This window comes from Canis lupus, chromosome 13 (genome assembly GCF_048164855.1).
Source record: "Canis lupus baileyi chromosome 13, mCanLup2.hap1, whole genome shotgun sequence".
Classification (NCBI taxonomy): Eukaryota; Metazoa; Chordata; class Mammalia; order Carnivora; family Canidae; genus Canis; species Canis lupus.
The window spans coordinates 34,216,877-34,237,303 of NC_132850.1; the positions used below are offsets into that span (position 1 = coordinate 34,216,877).

The 20,427-nt window shown below is 41.9% G+C and overlaps 1 long non-coding RNA gene across 1 annotated transcript; it reads left to right on the forward strand.

Annotated features, from left to right (window-relative positions):
• Positions 1-14,144: 14,144 nt before the first annotated feature.
• On the forward strand, positions 14,145-20,050 carry LOC140602862 (uncharacterized). Its single transcript, XR_012005794.1, has 2 exons — positions 14,145-14,257; positions 19,925-20,050. It is a non-coding gene; the product is annotated as an uncharacterized lncRNA (long non-coding RNA).
• Positions 20,051-20,427: the final 377 nt, after the last annotated feature.

The window sequence follows — 20,427 nt, forward strand, 5'->3', positions numbered from 1 at the left end:
TAGTTAAATATCCTAAATAATGAGTATTCAATAATTCTTCACTGTTCTTTTGAGATGTCTCTTGTTACCTATTACAGCCTATTACACTGTATGCTCATTTCCAAACTATGCTGTTCCATTTATCTACATGCTTATTCAAGGAAGACCTAGCTCCACTTTGCAAATGCTCCATTTTGCAAAATGCTAGTTAATGTTCTTAGCTGAGTGTGGTGTTGTGAAGTGCATGGGCACTGGAGACAGACGGCCTAGATTTGAACCACGGCTCAGCAATTTTTCAGTTCTCGTGTGAATGTGGCCAAGTTATCTAATCTCCCTTGGCCTCAGTTTCCTTATTTGTAAAATGAGGGCACTAAAGACAGGTATCTGTTTTCTGTGATGAGTTATTAAGTGAATTGTTCACTGTATGTGAAGCCTTTGGCATAGTACCTGGTGTATAGTAAGTGCTGAATAAATAGGATCTGTTTCTGTACATGCAAATTATACTCATTAAATTAAAAAAAATCCAATCAAGATTTTTGAGTTGGCTTATGTTCAAGCTGTAAACTGATTGAAAGAAATAGAAGTCTCTCTGATTTATCATTACTTTCAAGGAAAACGTCATGCCTTTCCATTCATCATCTTTAACATTCAGTGAAGTCTTACACTTTTGTTTATATTAAACAAGATGTGTAACTCTATTATAAGAATATTCTTAAATCATTTAGACATCATGTCATTATTCTGATGTGGGGTAAAAAGCTCCTAGTAATTCATAGATATTTGTTTTACATTCATCTTTTTGCTTTATTGAGGCCTATATGTTTTTTAGACTTTTCCTTTTAGTTAGAAGAAGACAATCACAATATCTAAAAATGACATTTTAATTTTGTTTGCAAATATTAATTCTTCTAGTTTTTAAAATATCTCCTTGCAGTGACCAGAACTTCAAAAACAATATTGAATACACATGAGAGTGGTCATTTTATTTTCTTACTGATTTAAAAAAAAAAAAGTTTCTAACAGGAGAAAGGACAATTTGGAATAAGACTTGACATTTGCTTTGTATCGATGGTATTTCTTATTAGCTTGAAACAGAACAAATCCCACAATTTTTCTGCACCTCAGTTTCTTTATCAATAAGACAAAGATGTGAACATTTATCTCTCAGCATCGTAGGAATAACTGAGACATCATATGTAAAGTGCCCGGAACTCATGACACCCACTACATTTTAATTCCATCCAGAGTACATTATTTTTCTATTAAGAAAATCTATTTTTCTATTCCTAAATTTCCAATGTTTCTATTATAAATGGATATTCAGATGGATAGTTCTTAAATGTACTGACTTTGTGATTAAAATCCAGCTTGAAAACCATTACAGTTTTATGTCTCCTGGCATTTATGACTTATTTCCAAACCCTAAAAATACACTTGTTTCATAATTATGCAATAAATATCTGCTGACAATTTTATTGAATGAATGAGCTTAGTTAATTGAAAGAAAAAAAATCCTAAAATTTGTTTGCAGGTAATTCATAAGCAGCAGTTCACAGCTGAATACCCTTTTCTTTGTCAAGTCTGGAAAAAAGGAACTTGAAAACTTAACAAATATACATATCTATCTATCTATATATATATATTTGTATATATATGTATACACTATATATGTATTATTCAGAGACAAAGCTTTTCTAAGAGGAAGAAAAGTTTTGTTTACTAAGGAAAAATAAGGAGATTTTTTTAAAAAATTGTTGTATTTGTATTAATGTTCTTGAAAACATTAGTGAATTTTGTTAATCAGGTACTACTAACACAGAGAAAGAAGTAAATCAGTCTTTATGCTTATATTTAATTTACATTACGCTTGCTCATGGCTAGCATTTACACTTTTTGCCTCGAATTTCATCATATCACATTTTGCCTGAAATAGCTAGTGTTCCAGTTACTTTTCTCTTAATGACCTATATATGATATTGGCCAACATGTTAAGACCCAGTGCGGGGGAAAGTGAGAGAGAGACCGGAGAAATAATATAGATTACCAAATTTAGAATCTGTGTATTTCCTTAGTAACAGTAGGATGCTGCATAGTATTTCAGAGAGTTAGTTTTTCCTTTGACTACTCGTCATGGAGAGCTGTCCATGTGCCAAGCAGTTTCTGTGCACTTACTCCTTGAATCCTTACCATCACTATGAGATATAAGCACTGCTCCCTTCATCTCCCGTGGACTGAGGCTCAGAGAGGTGAAGGCACTAGCCTGAGGTCACACACCTGCTTCATACCAATGGGGGCGAGAGTTGAAGCCAGATCTAGAGACTTTGGGGCAATACTCATACCCCTGTGCTATGCAACCTCTGCAGGAGGGACTGCATCTGGGTGTAGGTTGTACCCTTGTCTGGAAACAAACACAGTCACAGACTTATTGGTGGCAGCAAAGCAAGCTCTGGACACTAAGCTACTTCTCTGTCTCCCTCACACACAGATGGACCGATTTGAAATGTTTACCCTCTATCAGGTAAATACAAATTCCAAGGTGGTGGCTTGCTCTGAGAGGAGAGGCAAGAGGGTCTGTTAGAGCCAAGGGAGGAACACACAGGGAGATACAAGTTATTGATACTCTTCTGGTCCTTAGGTTGTATGGTGGTTTCATGGGTCATCATTATATTATTATTCTCTAGGGTGTATCAAATTTTATATAAATATGTAATTTTAAACTACTAAACAGAGCAAAAAAAATCTCTAAGCACAGTTCAAAGGTAAAGAATATGAACAATGAACAATTCCTATTCTCTCTCTTTTTTTAAATGTTTTTTATTTTACTTTATTTTATTTTTTTATTTTTTAAGATTTTATTTATTCATTCATGAGAGACAGAGAGAGAGAGAGAGAGAGAGGCAGAGACACAGGCAGAGGGAGAAGCAGGCTCCATGCAGGGAGCCTGACGTGGGACTTGATCCCGGGGCTCCAGGATCAGGCCCTGGGCTGAAGGCAGCGCTAAACTATTGAGCCACCTGGGCTGCCCCTATTCTCTCTCTCTATAGTGACCAAAAGTACCCAAACCAGGCCAAGCTCCTGATTCTTTTCTCCTGACAATCGCAGCCTCCTGTTAGGAAGACCTGGGGGTTGCCAGACCAGAATTTGGGGAATTATTTATGCTGGAAAATAACACAAAATGTTTTTCTTTAAGAACTAGTCCTCGTGGGATGCCTGGGTGGCTCAGCAGTTGAGCATCTGCCTTTGGCTCAGGTCATGATCCTGGGGGTCCTGGGATCCAGTCCCACCTGGGGATCCCCGTGGGGAGCCTGCTTCTCCCTCTGCCTGTGTCTCTGCCTCTCTCTCTGTGTTTCACATGAATAAATAAAATCTAAAAAAAAAAAAAAAAGAACTAGTCCTCTTTTAATCAAAGCATCACGAGGCCAAGGAAAAAATAATTCGAGAAAGCAGGCTGCTTCATTGTCAACAATTCATAAATACTTCACTGAAGGGCAAGGACCACACTTTATTCCCCTTGCCTCATCCCCAAGCACCCAGAGCAAGGCCTTGCACTTAGTAGGAGGACAATTGATGTTGCCGAATCAATGTATGAATGGATGAGTCAAGTTTCACCATTTCCATGGAAATTTTAAATGTCACTCTTCTCAAAATCTGATCATGCTGCTCAACCTACTAAAAATTTCATAATGAACCGCCCACAAACACAATCTTGTATGAATATCCCCTGTGTTCCCCAAATCCTTTGTGACCTATAGACACAATTGCTGAACATGAGTCATGCTTCTACCACTGCTCCCACACAACTGGTATTTTTAATGCCCCAGCATTTCCTGAAGTCGAAGCCTCAGGAAATGGTTTGTACAATAATGACCTCACCCTCCCCATGTTCCCCTTCCCCTACCACAGAATCCCAGAATAACTGAACAGGTGTCCAAATACCTAGAATTACCCAAGAAACTTTACAACCTATCTTCTGTTTCTTCTCGAAGTCACGAGGATAACCTCTTACCCTTTGGAGTTTGAAAGGAATGTGCCCATGAACTAGCCATGCCCATGTTTATGCTTTATTTATATCTAGATATGGGTTATTCCTAAAACTGGCAAGTTTCCCTACACACCAGGACTCAATCATTATAACGTAGTGGTGAAAGTTACGGGCTCCAGGGTCCAGCAGCCCTGAAGATCAAATTTTGATTCTGACAATAACTATGTGTTTTTGGGAAACTCAGCCTTTCAGAGCATTAATATCTGTAAAATGGAAATAATAGAGGAAACAGTGTCTTGGAATGTTGTGAACATCAAATAGCATGACCCTTGGAAACCGCTCATCTCTGGTCTGACACACAGTTCAACACTCGGTCCTTGTTAATGGTTGTTATTGTGTCATGTCTTCCCAGACCTCAGGCCCAGGGGATCTGTCTCAGACACCATTTATGACTTTGTGCTCATTGTGCCCACTCAGGGCCTTTGGGTGTCCAGATGCCTTCAGAAGCTTACCTGGCTCCACTCATTCTTGAGAGCACTGCCAGGCTGCTCTCTGAGGATCAGAAGCCAAAGGGAGACCACAGGTGAGAAGGGAGCTGATCAAACCACCTGGTCTCACCCACCCAGGTTCAAAGCAAACAAAGTTGCCACATGAGAGTGGGAGGGGAAATGTTTACACAGGGAGGCTCCTTTGAACTCTCCCAATAAAAGTCCACACTTCTTTGGTAAAGAGTATGTTTGTCTTACAATTTTTCTTTAAAGGGAAACCCGACAGTAAAGATGATATGGAAAATAAAAGGCAACCTGATGATGAGAACCAGACTCCTGCTATTGACACCAGCCCATCTGAGAAGCTTCCCAAGGGACTTTTCTAGGCTGTCCAAACAGCACAGGACAGAGTAACTTCAGGAGGATGCCCCCGGGGTGCAGTCAACTGAAATTGCCCTGGAAATCCGATTGGAACAGCTCAGCCGCCAGGGGAGGGAGAGGGCGGGATGCACAGGACGCCAAGCCACCAAGCGTGCAGCCCTGCAGAGGAGCACACACAAAGCGGCCCTAGAGGACTTGTCCTAGGGGTGCAGTTAGGAAGAAAAGGACCCCACTGGTACCGCCAGGAAACAGTAGCAGTCAGGGCAGGCCGGCCCTGGCAACCAGCACCAAACTGGCTCAGGCTGAGCAAAACCTTTCTGTGCACATGGCATGAAAGCAGACTCCTCAGAGGCTCAGACTCCATGGAGTTAAGGACCAACAACAAAAAGACATTAACCTCTCTTCTAAATGATATTTCACGGCCATCAAACAGTCATGACAGGCCCATCAAAGGAGCAGCCCATCTATGTAGGCTGGTGGGAGGTGCTCCCAGCAATTCAGACACACTGGCAGTCCCAGGGAGGGGAACACAGCCCCTGGGATCTCTGTATTTACCAAGGGCAGAGTTTCGCATAACAAATGTTCCATGCATAATCTTTACTTGGCAGAATTTTTTTCTGGAGGCAATAAGGTGTCCTCTGTCCTAACTGAGGTCCTAATTATTGGGAAAACAAAATGGCTAATACTTCTAGAAATCAGCAGGTAGGATTAGTATGATGGACAAGGAGCCCTCCAATTTACACTCAGAGATCGGCTCTGTGTGACCCTGAGTGTGTGATACTCTTTAGTTTCCTCACCTATAAACATTTTCTTTAGGGACAGCTTGTGGGTTCTTTGGAATACTCCCACCCTAAGTTATTTATTTTTTCCTTCTAAAATTTTTACTTGAGGCTTAGCACACATGCCATAAAGTGTACCAAGAGATATAATATTCTTACTTTGAATTTTATACCTTTCAGGGAATGGAAAGGTGATGTGAGAAGATGTTGATTCTCTCCTTGTATCAGAGTCAAAGGCCATTTTATAGATGGGCAGTTAGGTAATCAAAGGCACAGAGAATGCGTCAGTTAGATCACTGAGATTAGAACCTCCAAGTCCTTTCATCAAAATAAAAAGCTTCTGCACAGCTAAGGAAACAATCGACAGAACTAAAAGATAACCTTCAGAATGGAAGAAGATATTTGCAAACATCATATCTGGTAAAGGGTCAGTATCCAAAATGTGTAAAAAGCTTATAAAACTCAACACCCCCCCCAAAAAAAAATAATCCAGTTAAAAAATGGGCAGACATGAGCAGACATTTCTCCAAAGAAGACATACAGATGGTGAATAGACACATGAGAAGATGCTCATCACTCATCATTGGTGAAATGTAAATCAAAACCACAATGAGATATCACCTTACACCAGTCAGAATGGTTAAAATTAACAAGTCAGGAAACAAAAGATGTTGGTGAGGAGATGGAGAAAGGGAAACCCTCTTACAGTGTTGGTGGGAATGTAGGCTGGTGCAGCCACTCTGGAAACAGTATGGAGGTTCCTCAAGAAATTAAAAATAGAGCTACCCTATGACCCAACAATTGCACTACTAGGTATTTATAGAAAGGATACAAAAATACTAATCTGAAGGGATACATGCACCCCAATGTTTATAGCAATATCATCAACAATAGCCAAGTTATGGAAAGAACCCAGATGTCCGTTGACTGATAATGGGTAAAGAAGATGTGTTACACACACACACACACACACACACACACACACACACACAGTGGAATATTACTCAGCCATCAAAAAGAGTGAAATCTTGTCATTTGCAATAACATGGATGGATTCCACTCATATGTGGAATTTAAGAAACAAAACAGATGAACTTAGCAGGGGGATAAAAAAGAGAAACCTGAAAAACAGAAAACAGACTTAACTATAGAGAACACACTAAGGGTTGCTGGCAGGGGAATGGGTTAAATAGATGAGGCGATTAAGGAAAGCACTTGTGATGAGCAACGAATGTTGTATGTAATGATGAATTACTAAATCCTACACCTGAAATTAATATTACACTGTATGGAATTTAAATAAAAACTTGGAAGAAAAAATATCTTGAAAGCTTGCTATCCTACCTAAAATTGGAAATTTACATTATTAAGAAATTAACAACAGGAAAATTACTCAGAAAAGAAATCATCTCTTAATGGCTACTTGAAAAACAGTTCAGCATTAAAAAATAATCATGCCAATAAATACATCTTTGTAACATCATCTAACCAAAAATATTACATTGTGTAGTGTATTTAATCAATCATCTTTTTAAAATTAATTTTTATTTTTGATTTGTATAACTATCACTTGAGTTCAATTTCTCTTCTATTATCTTCACAAGAGGGGGATGAGAGCTTGTCTCTATATTCAGCCTAACTGTTCATATATATTTATGTGTCATGAATGAAGTCCTCTTAAATCAACTTCTCTGTAGTAAGCAATGCTTGTTCTTTAAGTCTCACAATTCTCTTCTGAGTCCATTTCTGTTTAAAGTCTCTTTAACTTTCCTCATTAAAATATTAGACTGAAAAGAAAAAGAACTCTTAAGTCCTGGTTCATAATGGCCAGTCCAATGTTTAGTCTCAGAGCATCCTGTGGTGCTTTCACAAGGCTCTCCATGGTGGGGACAGTCTTGCTTAAATTAGAGATAAGAGAGGAAGGAAGCATTAGTTTTAAAAGAGATTTTTTTAGGTCACAAGCAAATGCCTTAAAAAGATAAACACCAACATGTCTGGGAAATTATGATTTCCTTTGACCTACAAAATCTACCATAATTCAATAGCTATTATTATTGGGTGCTTATTGTATGCTAAGCACACACAGAGTTTAACATGGATTATCTCACCTAATCCTCAAAATAACCAGAGATAGATGCTCATATTACCTAATTTTACAGAAAAGGAACCTGAGGTTCAGGGAGATTAAGCTACTTTCCTTCAGTCATGGATGGAGAGTGACAAAGCTGGGATTTGGATCCAAGCCCACAGATTTTACCATGACATTATTTGGTTTTCCACAAGCCACTTTCCCACCTTATGCTACAACCAAAGCATTGCCACGCCCCAGGAAACTGCACTAGCCCAGCCAGATTGCGTGCTTTTCTTCTGTCTCTGTTGGTTTGGCCTCTAGCTTGGCATGTCTTACCCTCCACTCTGCTATCTAAATCAATCCTTCAAGACTTAATCAAATATCACCTTGTCCCAACCATCCTCTCCTCTGAAGCCATGTAAAAAGTTGCCATTCTATTCATCTGGCATCTTTGTCATTTTTCAAAAACATACACATTGTTCTTTCTCCTCCAATCATTGTCAACTAGTAGCTGACAGGAACCTTTTCTTTTCTTCTCTTTTCTTTTCTTTTCTTTTCTTTTTTCTTTTCTTTTCTTTTCTTTTTTTTCTTCTTTCTTTCTTTCTTTCTTTCTTTCTTTCTTTCTTTCTTTCTTTCTTTCTTTCTTTCTTTCTTTTTCTTTCTTTCATCTCCCAAATTATCAATCATGGTACAAAAGTTTTAAATCAAATACTGTGGTTCTGCACCATGGATATGAAAATTATGTGACATTAGAGCCATATCTTGTATCTGTTGGCTAAATTCTCCTCTTCATTTATTTCCCAAGCATCTGGCCCACTTTTCCCAAGAATAAATCATCTTTAAAAGTTCTTTCCCTCATAAGACCATAATATTCCATCTGGCACTTTTTCCATGCTGAGACATTATGTGTGTGAAAAACATATTTTGACAAAGCAAGGGACATAGGATAACAGCCCACTGCACTTTGCAGCCAGGATGGCACTGCTTGCAGGCTAACCAGCAACCTGCCTGGTAAATGAGCAACTTTTCCCAGGCTGCACTCAACCTGGTATGTGGACAACTTAGGGAGGCTTTAATTGCATTCATAAAGTAATACCCCCCTATTCCCTTTGGATTGCTTGCTTATAGTCTGAAATTGCTGAACAGGTTCTGCAGGTTTTTCTTGCTCATTTGCTGAGCTTGAATCAAGAAGGGAGAGTCCCAGGTTCACCCAACTGCAAACAGTCCCTCCCAAGGTCAAACTGGAGAGTCTGCATAATAGTTGGGGGGCAGAGGGAGGAAGGTTTCTAGATGTAACATCTGAGGGGAACATACTGAATATGTACTGTCCTACATGCCTGGACAGAAGAAAAAGTGAAGATAGAACAATGTCGTGGAGAAGAGCAGTCAAATTGATTTCTTACAGTTACTGAAACATGAGGGCAACTTCTTCAAAATAACTAGACTTCTGACCTTCGCTTTATCCACTGCCACAACCCTAAAACATTCTCTATCATTATGCAAACATCATTTGAAGTTACAAGAGCACAAGCACAGCCTAGTAAGCTAGATATTAACAACAGATAGCTAAGAGGGTCAATGAGCCAGCCAGAGTTGCCTTGAAATAAACACCTGGGACTGAGCTCCAAATTCAGGACTCTGATATATTTGATTCGCTCACATATACTGGGCACAACTTTGCCCCAGGCCCGTGGACAACACTGGAAGACTTCAGACTCTAGTCTCTAGGAGCCTGCAGTGTGGGTTACAGGGATAAACATTGACACAGCCACCATAACACAACTAAGGCCAGGCAAACACAGAAGGCGAGCAGGAGAAAAACTTCTTTCCAGTGCCTTAATTTTAAAAAACACAATTCACCCACTGTGGGTCTTTGTTTGGGTGTGTTTGGGGGTTTTTAGGTCTAAGTACCTAAACTTCAGGCCCATTATTGCCTTTGCCTAGCCATGGGATATGAGTCCAAGTATATCACCAATTGGAACTTGGTTTCCTCATCTGCAAAATTAGAATGCTGGTGTAGACCAGGGTTTAGTAAATAACAGCCCAAGGGTCAAATCCAGCTCCAACCTGTTTTGTTAATAACACTTATTGGAACACACCGCACCCGTTCATTTACATATTGTCTATGGCTGGTTTCATTCTACAGCGGCGGAGTAGTTGTGACATAAGGTTCACAAAGCCTAAAATATTTGCTCCCTAGCCCTTCACAGAAAGGCTAGCTGACCCCTGGCATAGACCATCTCTGAGACCTCTTCTAGAAGTTCACAACATTGTATGTAGACAGATGAAGGCACTCTGAAAGCTGAAAATAACCACAAAATATAAGGAATTATCAAAAAAGTGTGTGCTGGTTCCAGAAAGATAGTAATTCCACATGTTTATTCTCATCAACAGCAAACATTTATTTCAGTGGGTCTCAACTCTGGATTCATATTAGAATCAACTGGAGAGATTATTATTTATTTGTTTTGTAATGTCAATGGCCAAGACTCAGTGTCTAGAGTTTCCAATTTAGCTGGCATGGAGTAAGGACCTGGTACCAGCATTTTTTTTTTTAAGTTTTGTTTGTTTATTTGAGGGAGTGGGTAGGGAGATGGAGAGAATCTCAAGAAGACTCTGCTGAGCACAGAACCAAACATGGAACTTGATCTCCCGACCCATGAAATCATGACCTGAGCCAAAACCCTGAATCAGACACTTAACCAACTGAGCCATCCAGGTGCCCCCCAGTGTCAGCATTTCTTAAAAGCTCTCCAAAAAATTCTAATATGTGCTCAAGATTAAAAAAAAACAAAACAAAACACTGATTTATCAAAGGTTGGCACACAGTACTATGATTTATTTTAGGAATATAAGAAGTCACAGTTCTTCAAGTAATTTTCAATCAGGTTGTATGAGTTTGACCTATAAAACAATTAATAAAAGACCTGTAACATTGCTATGTATCAAGCAAGCAGTGGGACGTGAGTGGTCCCCAAACTTAGATCTGCAGACTTTTGCAGAGTTGATCTGCATGAGAACTGTCACAAGTACTTGTTAAATATATAGATTTGGGGGCCCCAGGCCCAGAGATTCAGATTTGATATATCTGGGGAAAGATCTAGGCACCAGTATTTTAAAAGCTATAGTGGTGCTTCCAACAAGTAGCTAGGTTTGGGAATCACACTCTAGAAAAACTGTGATGTAGAAATTCAGAATGAGATACAGAGATCCTAAAGCTTGGCCCCAGATCATTTTCTCTTTGACTTTCCAAAGCTAACCCAAGCACCTGGAACTTAGTAGGTATTTGGTGAATGTTTAATTAATAAAAATTAATGTAGGGAGTGACCAGTGAGTGTTTTGGTGGACGGAGACACCAGACACAGGGATTTAAGTTTGACTTTGAAAGAGACAAGACTCATGTATAATATACATATTTAACAACCATCAACTACAAACTTCCCCACCTACCCCACTCTTGTATTCACTACCAACCTGACCAAAAGATCATTACTTTGGAATCATCAAGCCACTGAAGCTCTCTTATTCAGTCTGAAGTTTACATGATTGCTTAAAGCATTTTTTTCCCTGGGAATAGATCTCTTATGCCAACTGGGCAGGGTTACTGCCCCATAAACCTACCTTCTGTCACTAGCTTTGACTGTTGACACTGGCAATAAATAGACAGGGTTGAGCAAAGGGTATTTTTGCAGTCTGTAGGGAAAAGAATGGAACATAAATAAACACTGTATCTCATTACAAAGTCCTGAATGTGCAAAACATATTGGTCCAAATATCATGATTAGATAAGCACCTGCCACACCCATTAAATTCAAAGGGAAATTGAAGCCAAATTTGGGCCCATATGCTCCTTATCCTGACATTTAAGCAAGTCAGATGACCTCCGTTTTCACATTAAGTTAATTTCTGAAACAACCTACATGATTGTTACTGCTCCAGACTATTAACAATTCCCCCCGGTTGGCCTCCCCCAAACATGCTGTGAAATACTCTCCACCTAGAATTTCTAGGGTTTCAGATGAACCTTTGGCCACACCCTGAACATGTTCTTTTCAAATGAGCCAGTGACAGCCTCACCCTCTCCCACAGAAGAGAATAAGGTATGATGTTGATGCACAAAGATGCATATATTTTGTGTGAAAGCAAATAATTACTAACATGGCCAGAATAAAAACTGAGGCTGACACTGAAGGATTGAGGTAATGGGCAAGGAATCCCTAAAGAGAAGAGCTCTGAAGGTCTCTCTGTCTCAATGCATGATATTCCATTGGCAAACTGCTCCTACATGCTACAGCATCACATGCAGTTCTAAGCATCAGCAGTTTGAGGTGGGAGGTTATTTGCATCCTGAGGAAAAGCCATATTCAGAATTTTTTTTTTTTGTGCCAACATGAGGTTACTATGACAAAGCAGATCCTAAAGTAATGATTCATTCAATGAGAAGGCATAGATGTAGGGAATGGTTGGCCACATGGAATGGGGTCAAAGGCCTAGGAAGACCTCTCTGTTCAAATATGTCTGGTGATTAAGTGTTAAGGGCCCTGGAATGCCATCATGAGAACCCAGTCCTTTATGCCCTTACTGTCACAGAGGCATGTGCCACAGAAAGGACATTAGGCTGGAGGACAGATGTAGGCAAAGGGACACTCAGATGAAGAAGGAATCACAGAGGGCCCAGAAGATCTCTCCAGCAAGCCATAGTTCAACTGGTAAAGAAAATGAAAGTAAGTCACCTCCTGTCCAAAATGATTTGATTTCTCCCTTTCCTCCCAGCACCTTCTGAATCTGTGGACATGGAGCCATGGGGTGGAGAGCTGGCTGTGCAGTGGCTACAAGGTCCATCAATTCCTAAAAGCAGCAGAAGGCAGCTTGAACCCCCAGGAGAAGCATGGGTGGAACAGAGGTAGCAACTCCACTGGAAAGGATTAGAAATATTTGGGATTTTTTGGTTTTGTTTGTTTGTTGCCATTTTCCAAGACTGAGCATATCATGTAAAGCCATGGGGGACCACAGAGAGAACTACAATCGGCCTGCTCACTGAAGTCCAGGACAGTAGGAAATCAAGAAGCCTGAATCAAAGTACCCACTCCACATGACCAGGTGGGTGGGTGAGTGGTTATTCAGAAGCAAAGGTAGAAAAGTTGTGTCTGTCCAATTCTGCTGTCCATATAATTAAAGATCTCCAGTTTATGAAAGCTCTAAATAATATTCTGCTGTGGGAAAGTTTCTCCCCCAGTTCACATATACCCAGGAGAGCTGTTACTCAGCAGGAGATGATAAAATTTTTTGTTTGTTTGCTTGTTTTTTTTTTTGTTTTGTTTTTGTTTTTGAAAACTTTTAGAAGTTTTATTTTTTATTTTTTTAATAAATTAATTTTTTATTGGTGTTCAATTTACCAACATACAGAATAACACCCAGTGCTCATCCCGTCAAGTGTCCCCCTCAGTGCCCGTCACCCATTCACCCCCACCCCCTGCCCTCCTCCCCTCCCACCACCCCTAGTTCATTTCCCAGAGTTAGGAGTCTTTATGTTCTGTCTCCCTTTCTGATATTTCCCACACATTTCTTCTCCCTTCCCTTATATTCCCTCTCACTATTATTTATATTCCCCAAATGAATGAGAACATATAATGTTTGTCCTTCTCCGATTGACTTACTTCACTCAGCATAATACCCTCCAGTTCCATCCACGTTGAAGCAAATGGTGGGTATTTGTCGTTTCTAATGGCTGAGGAATATTCCATTGTATACATAGACCACAGCTTCTTTATCCATTCATCTTTCGATGAAGAGATGATAAAATTATTTGCCTGGAGGAACACGGGGCACATTGCATAGACCACCGGTTATCGTGTATGTTCAACATTGACCTTTATTCCGTCAGATATCTGTAAGATAGGCAATACTTCAATTCGTTAACATTTTACTATGAGGGAGATTCTTTCTAGTGACAGACTGGGCCCAGGGTGGAGGTTACATGTTTTAGGGGAAGTGACATGGGATACCAATAAAGGAAAAGTCAGGGAGAAGGGAAGCTCTGTCTATAAGGCCAGTCTGTGATGAAGTAGAACTTTGGAGCATTTGTCACGAATGCTCCAGATATTCACTGCGCACCAGCAACCAGACCATGCACCCGGCCCTTAGGAGGATGTGATGATCCATTACAGCACCGATGCCACCCTGGACTATCTCAAAACACAGTGGAATGAATGGCATCAATACACAACGAAATTAGAAAATGTCACAAGTTGACACAAGGACCCATAACATGGGCAGATTCTCAGACCCCACAAAGAACTTCCAAAATCATAATACGCTTTTTACCAAAATTCCCTAAGTGATTGGTTTGCACACTTGAGAAACACAGCTCCCAACAAAAGCAGGTAGGACCTCCAAAGAAGGGACTCTCACTCATTGCAGAAACCACGTTGGGGGAGGGGGGCTCCTGTTACATCACAAGGGAGCTTCGAACCTCACAGAGTTTCACTAAGAGCTGTCACTACCAGATAAGTGAGAGCAGAGGAAAAGGAACAGCAGGAGCCAATGTTCAGAAGAGAAAGACTCCATAGTTCTTCAGGTTGTTGGGGGGTGGCAGAGACAAGTTTTTGAAAACATTTAAGATACTGGCATGATGGTTATAGGGAAAAAATTCTGGAGATACAGGTGTGGGCTGACTGCAGAGTTCCATAATAACCCTAATTTTTATTTCATTAAACCCAGAGGGGTGCAAGCAGAGGAGGCCAGGGAAGATTAAGATGGCAGTAAAGATTAACTTCTCCTCAGTAGAGTGGCTGGAAGGTCAGGGCCACCCCCAGTCCCCTCAATCTCTGTCAGAATCCAAGGGAGGCTCACATGTTATCCTTACACATATGATCTTGACCAAAGAGGAGACTCAGGAGGCCAGAGGCACTAGGGGTCCCGGCAGAGCTCCAACCCTGGTGAGGAATGAGAGTGCACCTCACAAGCCACGTGGAAACTCATCAACGTGTACAGAGAACTGATGCAAACATCCGTGGGACCTCAGGTTGGAGGACCCATGTTCTGGGCCTTACCTGGCTGTATAGACCAGCAGCTCAGGGTGTGAGCCACTGTCTGTGTTCTGAGGCACAGATCCCAGGCACCTGTCTTCATGGGCACCTGCATGCTCCCTGCCCCAGGACTCTCTCGCCAGCCCTCTGTGGTGACCGCACCCCATTCCGTCACTAAGAGCCAACCTATGGTAGCACTTGTGATGTACCAGGCACAGATCTGAGCGCTTTGGGCACTAAGTCGTTAGCACCTACAACCACCCTGGGACTTAAGGAACAGCTGCTGCCACGAGTGCACAGCTGAGAAAACAGCTACAGAGAGATCTCATGCTTGACTAAGGTCACTCTGCTTGTAAGAGGTGAGGCTGGCATGTCACTCTATGCAGGGACTCCAAAGGCCACGCTCCTGAGCAGACGTTTCTCCAGGAGGCTTCCCCATCAGCTCCCTGGGAGGCTGGCAGAGATAGCTGCAGAAAACCACCCCTCGACTCATGAGCAGGGACCCACTCTCTGCCACGTGACCTGCCCGCTTATTGGGTGCCTCACGCCCACGAGGCCATGAGCCACACATCACGACTAGAGTTTTCGAGGCTGCCTCTAGATCGGGTCATCCTCTCGGGCCTCATGATGTTTCAGGTTTCTGCCAGGAAACTGGAGAGTGTATTTTAGGAAGTATTTGAAGTTGTACAAAAATTTTCTGGATCCAGGGTGATAGATGTGCCAGTGAGGGAAGGTTCTCAGAGGTGGGGAAACCAGGTAGGCTTGCACAGGACCACCAGAGGGGCCCGAAGGCACACTGACAGCCCGAAGGTTACACTTGGACCTTGGATGTGGGAATGTGTCTGTTTTGCCACTTTCAGGCAGGGAGAAGAAAACAGGGTGGCAAGAAGAGGCGGGAGGAGAGCAGGAGGGAGGCAAAGTCAATTCATTCATTTATTTGTCCATCCTTTCCTTCTACAGATATTTATGGAGCACCTGCTATGGGATACCTTCTGTGTTAAATGCTGGATCTCTGGCCCCAGGGAGCTTATGGGCTAGTCGGGGAGCCAGAAAATGAGCAAAGCAACAGGGCTCTTTCTTCCCTTTTACATATTACAGTGTAGGAAAGAACCTTCCAGTAGGGTTTCAGGAAAGCCTGTTTCAGAGGTGGCAACTTTCAAAGAGAGACCTGCAAAACGGGAAAGAATCTGTTGTGCAAACATAGGGGCAGAGGATGAAGGAGGAAGCTGCAGGGAGAGACTATTGATTCTCCAGGGACGGCAGTAAGAGTAAGAAGGGGAAGGAGGCAGCAGTGGCTCGTTGCCTGGACGACCTCCGATTGAGCAGAGCCTGCGGCCAGAGTGGGCATGCAGGGGGGCGTTGGCGGGGGGGAGGTGGGCACAGTAGGTGGGCAATTGGTGTTAGCCGAGCAGGGGAAGATGAGCTGGGTTGTGCTAATTCAGGCCATCAGTATAGACGACGTTCAGTTTCCATTCAGGCCAGCCTGGGGACATGCCTTCCCGAAACGCCAGAATCAGGACGGTGGACTGATTCACCTCCAGTTGGCCCCCCACCAAATTCCCCACAGTCACTATTTGACACCATTTCCTTAAGCCTCTGCCCCTCCCCCCCGCCTGATGACTTCATCCCCTTCTTCTCTGACACAGAGGCCACCAGATGAAGGACCCTTTGTCTTCCTTCCATTCCATCTCACTCTTTCTCTAACATCGGCACCCTCCTGGCTCTGGACAGGAATGCCTCTTCATTCCAAGAGTGACTCCACCTAACCACGTCACGATCTCTCTCTTTTTCTCTCTTTCAGAAACATTTCCCATCAATTTTGCTCTCTCTTATTTATTTACTCTCTTTCTCATTTCCTCAGTTTATTCTTAAATCAACAGCTGACGCAAGTCAACTGAAGGCTTGCAGAAAGCTCCTGAAGGCTTCTCACTCAGTCTTGCTTATCTTTTCTGTCAACCTCCAACTCTCTGGAACTTTACATGAGGACCTCGTGGCTGTATCACTGATGTCACCTCCTAGTGACCCCCTCACCCTTCAGCCCTTGTTATCCGGCTTTCCCACCGGCCCTTGTGCATCTGCCCTGCTGCATACCGTGCACCTGTCAGGTTTCTGGACCTTGTATGACTCCCCCCTGACCCCCCAACCTGAAATGCAGCCCTGTGCCAATCTGTAGAACCACCTCGAGCCAGGCAGGGGAGGCCTAAAGGTAACTCACCCCACCCTCTGAGATGTAGCATTAGTTAACACTTCCCACCGCTCCGGGTTTAAGTACATCTCTATGCGAGATCATCTCGAATCTCATAGTGCGAGCACAGTGTTGGCTCCAGCACTGGTTTCATTTTCTTTCATCTTATTTATTAGGCATTTATTATGCACCAGGCTCTGTGGTACACACCTCCCACACATGATCTCACACTCCTCACAGCACCTCTGTGCTGGGGAGCTCCCCACACAGTCAGTAGACCATGGTACAGAGGGGTTGAGAAATTTGCCCAAGGTCCTACAGCCAATTGATGGTGGAACCAGGAATCAAATCAGGCGTTCTGACTCTAGAGGCTGTGCTCGATAAATAGTTGTAACCTTCAATAGAAGAGAAACCAGGGGCGTGTGTGTGTGTGTGTGTGTGTGTGTGTGTGTGTGTGTGTGTGATGGGCTGATGGTGGGAAAGCTTTCTGCAATCCTGCTACTCATGCCAGGTTGTCTGGTCCTGATCAGCTGCTGCCTGGCTGCCAAGAGCTGTTATGATCCCTCACTCCTGTGCCCCCGTCACTGGGCCTGCGAGGACTTGCCCTTCCTTCCTGCTCTCAGTCTTCTGATGTTGACAGCTGTCCTGGAAAATCACATGCTGGCTGCTGCCGTGCTTACCAGACACAATCATACGTGCTGCTCTGGACTTCCTGCCCACTCTGGCCCGTGCCTGCCCGGACAGAGGGTGTTGGCCTACTTCCAGGCCAGGGCCCTTCTCAGCCTGTTTTACCTCTGTGCACACAACCTGAGCTTTCTCTACACTCCTGCTCCTGTATGGAGCCTTTCCCCAGCTCCCCGTGACAGTTCATCCTTCATGCCCTGTTCTGTTCCTTCAACTCTTGGCTTACGTCTTCCTCCTGGCTCTTTTCTTAGCCTACGTTACATTAAGATAATGTCTTTCTTGTCTTGTTAGCCTCTTCTTCTTTTTTTTTTTCAATGTTTTTTTTTCTTTTTTTTTTTTTCGATTGTTAGCCTCTTCTAATGTGTAATTTCCTTATTTCCTTTTTTTCAAATTAGATCTTTGTATTGAGTTATGTCAGTAGAATACACTCCTTCACCACCATGATGGTAGGGAAAAACTCAAGTAAGTAAATTTGCTGGGGAAGATGAATCCTCCAAAGGAGAGAAATCTACCAAGAGAATAAAAACAGTGATTATCAGCACAACAGTGGCCAATAACTAATATTTTCAAAGTGTTTTGCAACTTCCAAACACCAGACTCCTGAGTCCTCCTTGTCCCGAAAGATGATTTCTGCGACTCACTAAAAGCCACACAACAAGTATGGCTTGTTTACTCAACTTCCAGGCTCTGACTTCAAATTCTATCATCTCCCTAAAATGTTCTTTAAAGAAAAAAAAAATCTGTCTCATCAGCCAGCTCATATGGACCATTTGTAACCTCAAGCAGAAATTCCCCAGATCAGCATTATGTGTTCTCCAAAAGCAAGCACCTTCAAACAGAAACCAAAACCAATGAAAACCAAGTACCAATGACTTCTGGTTTCACTTTAGTAGTAGCAAGTCTTAGCTCTTTCTCCTTTTTCCATGTGAAAAAAAAAAACGAAAAAAAAAAACTATAACCCTCAAGGGGAGTTTTGGGCTTTCCAAGAGCAGAGCAAAGAAACATAAGTTAGGAAATGAAACTTTGAGGGATGATGTTCCCCTCCCCTCCGTGTAACAATGCTTAGTACACATCCATGTTCTTACATCTTGTTTCATCGAATTTAAAGTCAACAAAACCATAAAAGGCCAGTTTTGTATTTAGCCCTTCTTATCCTCCAGCTGCTGCTATAGCAAAACTAAATTTGCAGTGCACCAACGCTTTATGAGTCTCTTTCCAACAGAAGAATAGAATATGCACTTTTTGAGGACATCAGCTCATTCACAATAAGACAACTTTAGGGGGAAAATTAATGTGATTCTTCTCAATATACGAAATCTGTAGGCCAAGTGGACTTCCCTTTCTGGTCTTAATATCATGTTTGTAGAAATGGTGTGCTATAGATGTCAATGTATTGAAGTGAGAAATTACCCATCCGCTGAATGAACCAGACTCCTAGCCAACTGACTTGCTGCCCTTCTGATTTGCCTCTCCCTCACACCCCTGGTGCTTTCCCATCTTTCAGGGCTGCATTCAAATATCACTTCCCAGGAGACACCTCCTAAAATTGCTCCTCTGTCACCTACCAGCCTCCCCTTTATTTTTAATAGTATTTATCACTATCTAAATGTTTTATTTTTACCGGTTTACTTCTTTACTGTCTTTTTCCTCCCACTAGAAGATAAGACCTTTATGTGAATTTGTCTTAGTTATTGCTATTTTCCCAGAAGCCAGCATCCTGAATTCAATTTCCTGAATAAACATTCAGGATGCCACTTGCGAAAAAACAGTTCTGTTATATTCTTTCCCCTTATGTTGGAGAAACTAGGATTTGGGGATAACATTGAAAATAAATAGGAGACCAAAGTTTACTTACTGATAAGGGTTTTTCACTTCCGACACTGCAGAGAGGCGTCTCCTCACTCAGAGTTTTCCTATTTTCTCTGCATCACAAGCACAAGCACAATATTTGGGTGAGAAAGAAAAGTCCAGTAAGTCTGCATCTTATCTCAAATGTCAAAGAAAGTAGAACAAAGAAGTAATTGTTCCCAATTTTTTGGAGGGATTCTAATAAACTCAGTGGCTCACACCCACTCTATGGGCTTCTTTCTAGTAGTTCAATTTGGTTTTTAAAACTTTTTCTTTTCAGAGCTGAGAAAGAAAGAAAGATACATTTATTCATTCAGCCAAAAGCTCTAATGTCACATTTCTGAGAGAGTTCCCTCATCATAGCATCTAAAGGAATCCCTCCACCTTTCTATCACTTTCTAGTCCATTACACTCCATTAACTCCTTTGTAGCGTTTATCTCTATATAAATTATACTTTTGTTAATGTTTTACATGTTCATTGTCTTATTTTTCCTGTAGAATGTCAGACCCATGAGACCAAGAATGAGCCTGACTCTATTCCACTGAAACTTCTCTAGAACCTGAGTTCTCCACATGTGGAAAAGCCTCAACAAGCATCTGCTCAATAAATGAAAGAATAAAGTTGCATTGGCTCTGTGAAGTCTTCTTAACCAACCTTCCCCATCTAACTTTGACACTTTCACTTTTCTGAATATTCTTTGCAATTATCAACTCTTCCCCATCACCAGGGCTTTGTTTGCTAAGATTCTCTTCCCTGATGGTTGTATAGTACCACTGAGTTCTTTGCTGCTTTTTTACACCAAACTGACACTAACAACACAAGATTGTTTGTGATTACTTCATGAGCTTGCATTTTGTTTCACCAACCAACAAGGTAGGTTCCCCACAGGGAAGGCCTATGTCTTAGGTCAAGAAATAGAGACAGAGGAGGTTTATGAGAGAATGATAATGAAGTGAGTTTCTAAGATGCTAAGTTTTATATTCCCATAGTAGATCCAGGC